This window comes from Triticum aestivum, chromosome 5A, assembly GCF_018294505.1.
Source record: "Triticum aestivum cultivar Chinese Spring chromosome 5A, IWGSC CS RefSeq v2.1, whole genome shotgun sequence".
Taxonomy (NCBI): Eukaryota; Viridiplantae; Streptophyta; class Magnoliopsida; order Poales; family Poaceae; genus Triticum; species Triticum aestivum.
In genome coordinates this window covers 621,801,411-621,814,822 of record NC_057806.1, presented here as the reverse complement: position 1 = coordinate 621,814,822, position 13,412 = coordinate 621,801,411, and the positions used below count along the sequence as shown (strand labels likewise).

General features: G+C 40.4%; 1 long non-coding RNA gene across 2 annotated transcripts; it reads right to left on the bottom strand.

The window, feature by feature from the left end:
• Positions 1-5,022: 5,022 nt before the first annotated feature.
• LOC123105395 (uncharacterized) lies at positions 5,023-8,388 on the bottom strand. 2 transcript variants are annotated; one of them, XR_006450818.1, is made up of 5 exons: positions 8,127-8,388; positions 7,773-7,850; positions 7,243-7,329; positions 7,044-7,145; positions 5,023-5,362 (listed from the first exon to the last, which is right to left on the bottom strand). It is a non-coding gene; the product is annotated as an uncharacterized lncRNA (long non-coding RNA). The 2 variants fall into 2 exon arrangements; XR_006450819.1 differs by having other exon boundaries at positions 7,243-7,323.
• Between the last annotated feature and the right edge of the window lie 5,024 nt (positions 8,389-13,412).

Below are 13,412 nucleotides of genomic sequence, written 5' to 3'. Positions count from 1 at the left end.
GGCCATCGATGCGCTTAATCGGCACTTCTCGTCCTAAACCGTCCGAGTTTGTAGACTTCGATTTATTTAAAAAAACTTGCAAATAATATGAAAACATAAATATAAACATAAACGTCCATACGTCCATGGTACCCAAGTTCAAGATCGGTCTTAATTAAACTAAAACTTAATAAAAGACATAAAAAACTAGATAAAAGCCCGTCGCCAGTGGCCGCCGTCATCTTCAGGAGCCGCCCTCCTACTCATCGTCGTCGCTGATGAGATCAACGTAGAGAGGTGGCTGCAAAAGGTGGGCTGGCGGCCCCTGCCAAATGGGAGGCGCCGACAGCGTCTGCACCAACTCCTCCCGTGGCTCCTGCTCCTGCTCTGGTTACCGCGGCAGCATGGTTGACCATGGGCCGACACCCACTGAGTCAGCCATCTCTGGAGTCGTGCACGACCAGCTCACCACTGGCCCACAAGACGAGGGTTCCACGCGGCGATGGGCGGCTCCTCCACCACCTCCTCCGGCACCTTCTGTCGTGGTTCTAAGACTGACAGTAGAATGGGGAATAGGGATGTAGAGGCAAGATCCTAGCTATGGAGGAGTTGTACACGCGAGTTTTACGAGTTCAGGCCCTTCTCGGAAGAAGTAACAGCCCTACGTCTTGGAGCCCGAAGGCGATCGACTAGATTATATCCGTATGTGTTACAGGGGGTGCGAACCCTTTTCTCTGAGGAGGAGGGTGGCTTATATAGAGTTTGCCAGACCCCTCCCGCCCTCAATTACAAAGGGTTTAAGGTACATAAAGATGGAGACGTGATACGTCTCCAACGTATCTATAATTTTTTATTGCTCCATGCTATATTATCTACTGTTTTGAATGTTTATGGGCTTTATTATACTCTTTTATATTATTTTGGGGACTAACCTATTAACCCAGAGCGCAGTGCCAATTTCTGTTTTTACCTTGTTTTACGGTTTCGAAGAAAAAGAAAAACCAAACGGAGTCCAATTGACCTGAAACTTTACGGAACTCATTTTTGGAAGGAAAGAAGCCCAGAAGACTTGGAGTGCACGTCGGGGGATCTGTGAGGAGGTCACGAGGTAGGGAGGCGCGCCCTCCACCCTCGTGAGCCCCTCGTGGCCCCCCTGACGTACTTCTTCCGCCTATATATCTTCATATACCCTAAAAACATCCGAGGACATAATAGATCGGGAGTTCCGCCGCCAGAAGCCTCCGTAGCCACCGAAAGCCAATCTAGACCCGTTCCGGCACCCTGCCGGAGGGGGCAATCCTTCTCCGGTGGCCATCTTCATCATCCCGACGCTCTCCATGACGAGGAGGGAGTAGTTCTCCCTCGGGGCTGAGGGTATGTACCAGTAGCTATGTGTTTGATCTCTCTCCCTCTCTCTCTCTCTCTCTCTCTCTCTCTCTCTCTCGTGTTCTTGAGATGATACGATCTTGATGTATCGCAAGCTTTGCTATTATAGTTGGATCTTATGTTTCTCCTCCCCCTCTTATCTCTTGTAATGAATTGAGTTTCCCCTTTGAAGTAATCTTATCGGATTGAGTCTTTAAAGATTTGAGAACCCTTGATGTATGTCTTGCGTGGGATAACCGTGGTGACAATGGGTTATTCTATTGATCCACTTGATGTGTGTTTTGGTGATCAACTTGCGGGTTTCGTGACATTGGGAACCTATGCATAGGGGTTGGCACACATTTTCGCCGTGATTCTCCGGTAGAAACTTTGGGGCACTCTTTGAGGTCCTTTGTGTTGGCTGAATAGATGAATCTGAGATTATGTGATGCATATCATATAATCATACCCACGGATACTTGAGGTGATAATGGAGTATCTAGATGACATTAGGGTTTTGGTTGATTTGTGTCTTAAGGTGTTATTCTAGTACGAACTCTAGGGCTGTTTGTGACACTTATAGGAATAGCCCAACGGATTGATTGGAAAGAATAACTTTGAGGTGGTTTCGTACCCTCCCATAATCTCTTCGTTCGTTCTCCGCTATTAGTGACTTTGGAGTGACTCTTTGTTGCATGTTGAGGGATAGTTTTATGATCCAATTATGTTAGTATTGTTGAGGGAACTTACACTAGCGAAAGTATGAACCCTAGGCCTTATTTCCTATCATTGCAATACCGTTTACGCTCACTTTTATCACTTGTTACCTTGTTGTTTTTACAATTTCAGATTACAAATACCTTTATCTACCATCCATATACCACTTGTTTCACCATCTCTTCGCCGAACTAGTGCGCCTATACAATTTACCATTGTATTGGGTGTGTTGGGGACACAAGAGACTCTTTGTTATTTAGTTGCAGGGTTTCTTGAGAGAGACCATCTTCATCCTACGCCTCCTACGGATTGATAAACCTTAGGTCATCCACTTGAGGGAAATTTACTACTGTCCTACAAACCTCTGTACTTGGAGGCCCAACAACGTCTACAAGAAGAAGGTTGTGTAGTAGACATCAAGCTTTTTTCTGGCGCCGTTGCCGGGGAGGTTAGTGCTTGAAGGTATATCTTTAGATCTTGCAAACGAGTCTTTTAGTTTCTTGTTTTATCACTAGTTTAGTTTATAAAAGAAAACTATAAAAAATGGAATTGAGTTTGTCTCATACCCTTCACCTTTTTAATATCTTTCGTGAGTATGATGGAAAGGATAATTATGCTCAAGTTCTAGAAGAATAAATCTATAAAATGTTTGGCACTAAATATTTGAATGATGAGCATGATTGCAATGTTGTTAGTATGAATTCCTTGAATATCCATGATGCTAATGATATGCAAAGCCACAAGCTTGGGGAAGCTATGTTTGATGAAGATGATATTTTTTCCCAAGTTTTGATGAGCAAATTTATTATGATGAAAGCATGCCTCCTATTTATGATGATTATAGTGATAAAAGTGGATTTGGAGAGGTCATGACTTTATTTTGTGATGAATCCACTATTCCGGAAGAGGTTCCAATTGATTATGAGAACAAAGTTGCTATCTATGATGATTATTGTGATGACTTGTATGCTATAAAGAATAATGATATCCATGATACTTGTCATCATGATTTTAGTTTTCAATTGGATTATGCCTCACATGATAATTATTTTGTTGAGTTTGCTCCCATTATTATTCATTAGAAGAAATTTGCTTATGTGGAGAGTAGTAAATTTTCTATGCTTGTAGATCATGAAAAGAATGATTTAGGTGCTGGTTATATTGTTGAATTCATTCATGATGCTACTGAAAATTATTATGAGGGAGGAATATATGCTTGTAGGAATTGCAATAATATCAAGTTTCCTCTCTATGTGCTTAAAGTTTTGAAGTTATGCTTGTTTTACCTTCCTATGCAAGTTGATTCCTGTTCCCATAAGTTGTTTGCTCACAAAATCCCTATGCATAGGAAGTGGGTTAGACTTAAATGTGCTAGTCATATTCTTCATGATGCTCTCTTTATGTTACAATTCTTATCTTTTATGTGAGCATCATTGTCATTATCATGCCTAGCTAGGGGCGTTAAACGATAGCGCTTGTTGGGAGGCAACCTAATTTTATTTTTGTTCCTTGCTTTTTGCTCCTGCTTAGTAATAAATAATTCATCTAACCTCTATTTAGATGTGGTTTTATGTTTTAATTAGTGTTTGTGCCAAGTAAAACCTTTGGGAAGACTTGGAGAAAGTCTTGTTGATCATGCTGTCAAAAACAGAAACTTTAGCGCTCACGAGAATTGCTGTCATTTTTATTTGGAGAGTGCTATTTAGTTAATTCTTTTTGCAGATGATTAATAGATAAATTCCTCAGGTCTAGCAATTTATTTTAGAATTTATGAGTTTCATAAGTATACGTTTGATCCAGATTACTACAGACTGTTCTGTTTTTGACAGATTCTGTTTTCTATGTGTTGTTTGCTTATTTTGATGAATCTATGGCTAGTAAAATAGTTTATAAACCATAGAGAAGTTGGAATACAGTAGGTTTAACTCCAATATAAATAAAGAATGAGTTCATTACAGTACCTTGAAGTGGTGTTTTGTTTTCTTTCGCTAACGGAGTTTGCGAATTTTCTGTTAAATTTTGTGTTGTGAAGTTTTCATGTTTTTGGGTAAGGATTCGATGGACTATGGAATAAGAAGTGGCAAGAGCCTAAGCTTGGGGATTCCCAAGGCACCCCAAGGTAATATCCAAGGACACCAAAAAGCCTAAGCTTGGGAATGCCCCGGAAGGCATCTCCTCTTTCGTCTTCATTCATCGGTAATTTTACTTGGAACTATATTTGTATTTACCACATGATATGTGTTTTGCTTGGAGCGTCAATTTATTTTGTTAGGATTTTCTTGCTGTTATTTAGAATAATGTTTTGCATCTTTTATTTTAATAAATGTGGCATTGATAGCCTTTACTATGCCTATGTTACAGGTATACATGTTGCTGTTTGAAAACAGAAAGTTTACTGTTGTTGTAATAATTTCCCTAGAAAAGTCAGAATGTGATAAAATGTTGAAACCCTTTGCATATTAAGCTTTGATAAATTTACTACAGTGAGAATTTTCTTTCATAATTTTTGGAGCTAGGGAAGTATGGATGTTACTGCATTCTTTACAGACTATCCTGTTTGGGAGCGACTACAATAGAATCACAGCTTGTGGTGCAAAAATAGAAAAATGAATGTGGGCCGTCTGATCCAGTGTGGATGGTACAGATTCAAGTGGAGGGATCCTAGGGTACTTAATGTGCATTTTATGAAAACCCCCTTGCTAGTAGTTAGATGTAAAATAGACTTTTGCAGTAACTACCTCTACTTTTTCATGTCCAAACATTCTGTTCTTACTGGTAAGAATGCCATATCTTCTGACAAAAACAAATGCCATGTCTTCACAGCGTTCATTCATGCTCCTTCCCTTTGCACCTCTATTAAGTACAATAGTGGGTTTTACCATATAAACTAATTATGCAAGAAACTAGAACATGGCGGTCACTCAAGAGTATGTCAACATTTTTCAAAGATATTCGAGTACATGACAAAAATTAAGCCACCATCATAGGCACAGGCACTTTATGTTAAAATGGACCATTCCAGGCACAAATACTAATTTGTTTAGTACATGTCAAAGTGGAACATCCCAGACATAACAAAATACATTCATATCAAGTTATAAATAACATGACAGGATCAACAAGCCTTGCTAGTGAAAATTGCATCAGCTTTGGTACATAACGGGCAAGGCTAAGTCTGAAGGAGTATAATAATCATTGCTCAACAAGAATTGCCATTAAAAATTGCATCAACGTTGATATCTTGATGGCACACGACAGTTGCCTCTAGATGCAATGCTTCTTGTTCATCGAGCTTCTTGTCCTGTGAGAGATGGGACGGAGCAAATATGATTCAGTTAGTGCAAGTCCGTGTATGTGTCGTACATTCATACTTAAAACTTTTTAATCATGAGCTAATCAAATGCATTAACAACAGCATCTGACTGTGTTTCATGCACATATATACCACACTGAAGGAAAAATGGAGAAGAAATCGCATTCATCACAAATACAAAAGTATGTTTCTATGCTGGAATTCACAGACAAGCCAACTATTTTGTGGATAATCCTAACTTACCAATAATGAACAAATTATATAAACATTATTTATCTTGTATAGGAAAAACCACTCTAGTGCATTCTAGAGATTCGCCACAACCGGCAGAATTAGGCAATACAATTATTTAACTGTGCTATTAGAAATCCATCCTTTATAAAACCTTGGCATTTTCAAATAGCCTATTGTATGTACAAATAAGAAAAGAGCATATTGTACGATAAAATGGTGTGTTGAACCCTCGGAGCCATTGGACATTTTAATCACTCAAAACTGGTCATGAGTTTGACAAGAACAATATTAGCAGAGACTCTTCCTAATATAACCAGTGAACCATGTACCAAGTATAATAATAGACACATCACAATGTCTATTCCTGACATTGTGAAGCATTAACAAATATGTATGTTTTTCTACACTTAACATAACATCATCACTATAGTACTTTTTACTGAAAAGAACTCGATACTTTTTATTTGGTTACTCCACTAGGTCATCTTGTATGAAAAATATCTTGCAAGATTATTTGCAAGCACACTAGCTTGCAAAAGAATTGATTGGGTGCCTTGACAAAATTTTAACATGGCTTACAGATCCACACGGAATGACTGCCTGAACATCCATGTATAGAGCTAAGATCAGCAGACAGGGCTGTACATTCACATGTGCAACCTGTGGAGCTGCACAGGGCCCCCATTTTTTCTACGTACAGCTTTAGGAATTAAAGACTAATGGACCAGTAGACATCAAAGTAAAATGGACTAAGCGGCTGGCTGCTAGACTCCAAATTAACCACGGAACCACTCCAGGCCCAACTCCCACCTCCTGCACCTTCTCAAGAATAAAAAACATTCACTGGATCTCCTTATGGCCTGCCTAAGACTAACTCTAAGAAAATTGTACAACTGTACTAGTGATTACCTTTATTTCACGAATATACTAGGGTTATATCTTAATAAAAAATGTTATAGGCTTTGTACACATGGGTCTAAATTTTGACTTCGCACTGGGCCCCGTGTTTAGGAGGTACGGCCCTGTTAGCAGATTACAGGTTTCAACGATTATCTAAAAAGCATAATTTCATAAGTAGCAACGACGACAAACAAGAAAGGGGGTTTTATGACTATCCTACTGATGCAGATTACTGATGACATGCATTATATTATACCTTGTAATAACAAGAAAACTACAACATCTTGAGAGATATAAGTGAACAGGAAAAGAGAAAGGCATGTGTCATGGAAGAAGAATTAATCCTAAATCATGAACATGCATACTTGCTCTAGTGATAACAAATAGGTCAGTCAAATTGCAAGGCCAATGGTTTGGCATGGACATGGCACATGATAGGGGTGTATACTTTCCTATGAAACATGAATGAAGTCATGGAATTTAACATTGATAGACATAAGAAACTAAAGTACATAAATTTTGAAAGTGTGTGTACCTCTTGAGAGAATGATTGTTTCTTTTTCGGTATACTGGAATCATCAATGAGAAGCATTGAGGAATTAATGTTGATTTTGAGCACTGCTGACAAATTCCATGGCTGCAAACAATTTTTTAGCAAACAACATCGCACACAGGATTAACAGAATGTCAGGTGCATCAACATATTCTTTACTTTCTTAGACCGATGTTCTCACCTGATAGTGCTGGTGCACATGCTGAGATAATTGGAACTATCAGCTTTACTAAAGGCAACGTCGCACTGCTCCCCTCCATCACTGGATCTTGACGTGAAAGTTACAAAGTCAGGAGTGAGATCATTGCTTCTAGGCCAGACGTTAGGGAGAAATTATGTAGTTTAAACTTTAGTTCCTACTCTACTCCGATGCCTACCATCGGAGGAATACATCAGCGTGAGAACATATATTTCCGTAAGCATAACGCCCGAGGAACAATGTGGACCCAAAGAACACAGGAAATCAAATGTCTTCCCTGTGTGACAGTCACAATCTCTATAAATCCACTGTCCAAAAATACAGCAGCCTCACACATGCTTCAGAATCAAAGTACGGAGTAACCAGGCTTACATATGCTTCAGAATCAAGACACACAAAAGAGAGGTATTCAGTAATAAAGAAGATGCGTCCATATATGCTGAAACAATGGTACAAAATCAGCAGCACATACAACGATTTTTTTCCCATGACACCAGAATGATGCTCATTACCTCAAACTTGATCTGGTTTGGCATCTAAATTTCTTCTACAGCTTTGTCGCAAAAAAATGGCTACAGCTCCAAAGTGATCTGCAATATATATATAGGGAAAATGAGACCAGATTTCTTGCATCCAGGAAGGGGATTGGAGCTTGAGAGGTGGCTCGGTTTGCGGGAATTTCATGAGAGAACAAGCAAGGGGGTAGAAGAGGGGCCATCCGAGGGGGAACAGATGCACCACACAAGAAAGATAATAGCGAGGGGCAAGGGGAGTGAGGAATTTCTGCAAGGAAGTCAGCCGTGTGGTGGCTCTGCACTCTGTGAAGGAGGGAGGGGGAAGAAAGCTTGAGGACTGGTGGAACTCACCACCGTGGTCATGGATACGTCGCCGTTGCAAGGGGGTTCGCGGTCGGGCGGGCGGCGTGCTGTATCAGCGGCTACTGTCTAAGGAAGTAAGGAGTAGATCCTCTAGGAGCTCGCCAATCATCATCGGCGGGCGGCGGCATCGGCCTGGTGCGGCGGAGGGATAGGGTTGGAGGGGGCTTGCGCTGCCGCTGAGGGACTCGAAGAAGAAGGGTGTCAGGAGGAAAATAGTTAGGAGCGGGGGACTCGAATGGCAATTGTGCGCACAGATTCCACTCAGTACAATCTGTACCATGCATGATCCATCCGACGGCCCAGAGTCGATTTTTCTATTTTTGCACCTAGACCTCTTCTTCTGTTCTAGTCGTTCCCATCCTGTTTAGGCAGATTGCTGTTATGTTTGCATTGTTTGCATATGTTTGCTTCTTTAATAATTATATTTGAGGATAGGACTATTAAATATGCAGAGGCATTTAATATGCAATGTTGAATAACAATTTTAGTGATTCGCTACAGTAGAGTATGATAAGGTTTTGGCAATGGTTTATACTAACTTATCTCACGAGTCCTTGTTGAGTTTTGTGTGGATGAAGCTTTTGAGATTTAGGGAGACCATGATATTAGAGGAATTAAGGAGACACAAAAGCTCAAGCTTGGGGATTCCCAAGGCACCCCAAGATAATATTTCAAGAAGTCTCAAGCGTCTAAACTCGGGGATGCCCCAGTTGGCATCCTACCTTTCTTCTTTAACAATTATCGGTTAGTTTCGGTTGATCCTAAGTTTTTGCTTCTTCACATGATCTTGCCATTCTTAGAATGTCATTTTGTTTTGCTTTTATTGCTGTTTGAATAAAATACCAAGATCTGAAATTATTAAATGTTAGAGAGTCTTCATATAGTGGCATAATTATTCAATTACTCATTGATCTTCACTTATATTTTTCGGAGTAGTTTGTCATTTGCTCTAGTACTTCACTTATATCTTTTAGAGCATGGTGGTAGTTTTATTTTGAAAAAATAGATGAACTCTCATGCTTCACTTATATTATTTTGAGAGTCTTAAATAGCATGGTAATTTGCTTAAAATCCTAATATGCTAGGTATTCAAGATTAGTAAATTTTTCTTATGAGTGTTTTGAATACTAAGAGAAGTTTGATGCTTGATGATTGTTTGAGACATGGAGGTAATAATATCAAAGTCGTGCTAGTTGAGTAGTTGCGAAATTGAGAAATGCTTGTGTTGAAGTTTGCAAATCCCGTAGCATGCACGTATGGTAAATGTTGTGTAACAAATTTGAAACATGAGGTGTTATTTGATTGTCCTCCTTATGAGTGGCGGTTGGGGACGAGCGATGGTCTTTTCCTACCAATCTATCCCCCTAGGAGCATGCGTATAGTACCGAGGTTTTCGATGACTTGTAGATTTTTGCAATAAGTATGTGAGTTCTTTATGACTAATGTTGAGTCCATGGATTATACGCACTCTCACCCTTCCATCCTTACTAGCCTCTTCGGTATCGTGCATTGCCCTTTCTCACATTGAGAGTTGGCGCAAACTTCTCCGGTGCATCCAAACCTCATGATATGATACACTCTATCACACATAAACCTCCTTATATCTTACTCAAAATAGCCACCATACCTACCTATTATGGCATTTCCATAGCCATTCCGAGATATATTGCCATGCAACTTTCCACCGTTCCATTTATTATGACACGCATCATCATTGTCATATTGCTTTGCATGATCATGTAGTTGACATCGTATTTATGGTAAAGCCACCGTTCATAATTCTTTCATACATGTCACTCTTGATTCATTGCATATCCCAGTACCGCCGGAGGCATTCATATAGAGTCATACTTTGTTCTAGTATCGAGTTGTAATCATTGAGCTGTAAATAAATAAAAGTGTGATGATCATCATTATTAGAGCATTGTCTCAAGTGAGGAATAAATAAACAAAATAAAAAAAAGAAAGGCCATAAAAAGAGAAAGGCCATAAAAAAGATAAGGCCCAAAAAAAAGAGAACGCCCCCAAAAAGGAGAAGACCCAAAAAAGAGAAAGGCCATAAAAAAAGAAAAGGCCCAAAAAATAAGAGAAAAAGAGAGAAGGGACAATGTTACTATCCTTTTACCACACTTGTGCTTCAAAGTAGCACCATAATCTTCATAGTAGAGAGTCTCTCATGTTATCACTTTCATATACTAGTGGAAAATTTTCATTATAGAACTTGGCTTGTATATTTCAACAATGGGCCTCCTCAAGTGCCCTAGGTCTTCGTGAGCAAGCAAGTTGGATGCACACCCACTAGTTTCTTTTGTTGAGCTTTGATACATTTATAGCTCGAGTGCATCCATTGCATGGTAATCCCTACTCCTCGCATTGACATCAATTGATGGGCATCTCCATAGCCCATTGATTAGCCTCGTTGATGTGAGACTTTCTCCTTTTTGTCTTCTCCACATAATCCCCTCATTATTCTATTTCACCCAAAGTGCTATGTCCATGGCTCACGCTCATATATTGCGTGAAAGTTTATAGGTTTGAGATTACTAAAGTATGAAACAATTGCTTGGCTTGTCATCGGGGTTGTGCATGATGAGAGCATTCTTGTGTGACGAAAATGGAGCATGACTAAACTATACGATTTTGTAGGGATGAACTTTCTTTGGCCATGTTATTTTGAGAAGACATAATTGCTTAGTTAGTATGCTTGAAGTATTATTGTTTTTATGTCAATATGAACTTTTGTCTTGAATCTTTCGGATCTGAATATTCATATCACAAGTAAGAAGAATTACATTGAAATTATGCCAAGTAGCACTCCACATCAAAAATTCTGTTTTTATCATTTACCTACTCGAGGACGAGCAGGAATTAAGCTTGGGGATGCTGATACGTCTCCAACGTATCTATAATTTTTTATTGCTCCATGCTATATTATCTACTATTTTGAATGTTTATGGGCTTTATTATACACTTTTATATCATTTTTTGGGACTAACCTATTAACCCAGAGCCCATTGCCAGTTTCTGTTTTTACCCTATCTTAGGGTTTCGAAGAAAAGGAAAACCAAACGGAGTCCAATTGACCTAAAACTTCACGGAACTCATTTTTGGAAGGAAAGAAGCCCAGAAGACTTGGAGTGCATGTCGGGGGATCTGCGAGGAGGTCACGAGGCAGGGGGGCGTGTCCACCCCCCTGGGCGCGCCCTCCACCCTCGTGAGACCCTCTTGTCCCCCCTGACGTACTTCTTCCGTCTATATATCTCCATATACCCTAAAAACATCCGAGGACATAATAGATCGGGAGTTCCGCCGCCAGAAGCCTCCGTAGCCACCGAAAGCCAATCTAGACCCATTCTGGCACCCTGCCGGAGGGGGCAATCCTTCTCTGGTGGCCATCTTCATCATCCCGGTGCTCTCCATGACGAGGAGGAGTAGTTCTCCCTCGGGGCTGAGGGTATGTACCAGTAGCTATGTGTTTGATCTCTCTCTCTCTCGTGTTCTTGAGATGATACGATCTTGATGTATCGCGAGCTTTTCTATTATAGTTGGATCTTATGTTTCTCCTCCCCCTCTTCTCTCTTGTAATGAATTGAGTTTCCCCTTTGAAGTAATCTTATCGGATTGAGTCTTTAAAGATTTGAGAACACTTGATGTATGTCTTGCGTGGGATAACCGTGGTGACAATGGGTTATTCTATTGATCCACTTGATGTATGTTTTGGTGATCAACTTGCGGGTTTCATGACATTGGGAACCTATGCATAGGGGTTGGCACACGTTTTCGTCGTGATTCTCCGGTAGAAACTTTGGGGCACTCTTTGAGGTCCTTTATGTTGGCTGAATAGATGAATCTGAGATTGTGTGATGCATATCGTATAATCATACCCACGGATACTTGAGGTGACAATGGAGTATCTAGGTGACATTAGGGTTTTGGTTGATTTGTGTCTTAAGGTGTTATTCTAGTACGAACTCTAGGGCTGTTTGTGACACTTATAGGAATAGCCCAACGGATTGATTGGAAAGAATAACTTTGAGGTAGTTTTGTACCCTGCCATAATCTCTTCGTTCGTTCTCCGCTATTAGTGACTTTTGAGTGACTCTTTGTTGCATGTTGAGGGATAGTTTTATGATCCAATTATGTTAGTATTGTTGAGGGAACTTACACTAGCGAAAGTATGAACCCTAGGCCTTATTTCCTATCATTGCAATACTGTTTACGCTCACTTTTATCACTTGTTACCTTGCTGTTTTTACAATTTCAGATTACAAATACCTTTATCTACCATCCATATACCACTTGTTTCACCATCTCTTCGCCGAACTAGTGCGCCTATACAATTTACCATTGTATTGGGTGTGTTGGGGACACAAGAGACTCTTTGTTATTTGGTTGCAGGGTTGCTTGAGAGAGACCATCTTCATCCTACGCCTCCTACGGATTGATAAACCTTAGGTCATCCACTTGAGGGAAATTTGCTACTGTCCTACAAACCTCTGCACTTGGAGGCCCAACAACGTCTACAAGAAGAAGGTTGTGTAGTAGACATCAAGATGTTACTGATAACGCCTGTAATAAAGATACGTAATGACCATTAAAGCTATGACTTAATTCCCGACCGTTGTAGAGTGGAGTGGTTCTAGATCTTCTGGTAGTCGAGTGCTTATCTATACGGTCGAGTGTCTTCGAGACTGTCGAGTGGAACATAGCTTCATGGTCGAGTGGATGGTGATTTTTCTTCGAATGCTTCTGGTTCCTTTAGAGATGCCCTTGGGGAGAGTATCTTGGACAGATCCATGACCCTACCCTAGGTACATAGCTTCATCATTAGCCCCCGAATGGATCAAGGTTTGAGTGAGGAAGGAGTTGAGAACACTTCCGACTCATTTTTCGTGCTATGAATATATCTTGTTCTGGATCAATGAACTAAGGGGACAATACCAACTTCTTTTTCAGTCGCCTTGATCCATTCTTAGCTTTTGTCGAGTGAATTTTTACCGAAGAGTTTCGAGTGATGATGTGGGGGATGTCTTCCGTCTGATAAGTTGTTCTGCTGTCCGCGGATTTCGCGGGATTTGAATTTTGGGAAACGCGCCGGACGGGCAAGGCCGTGGTAATCAGGACGGATTAGGTAGGTCACCTCAATTCCCGTGCCACCTTTTTTGCCACGTATCACGCACGTGACTGTTGCGGGATTTGATAAGATCGTCCGGGCCTACAAGTCAGTCACTCGAAAGTGTCCTTATAAAAGGCATCGGACCGGGCTTTTGAACA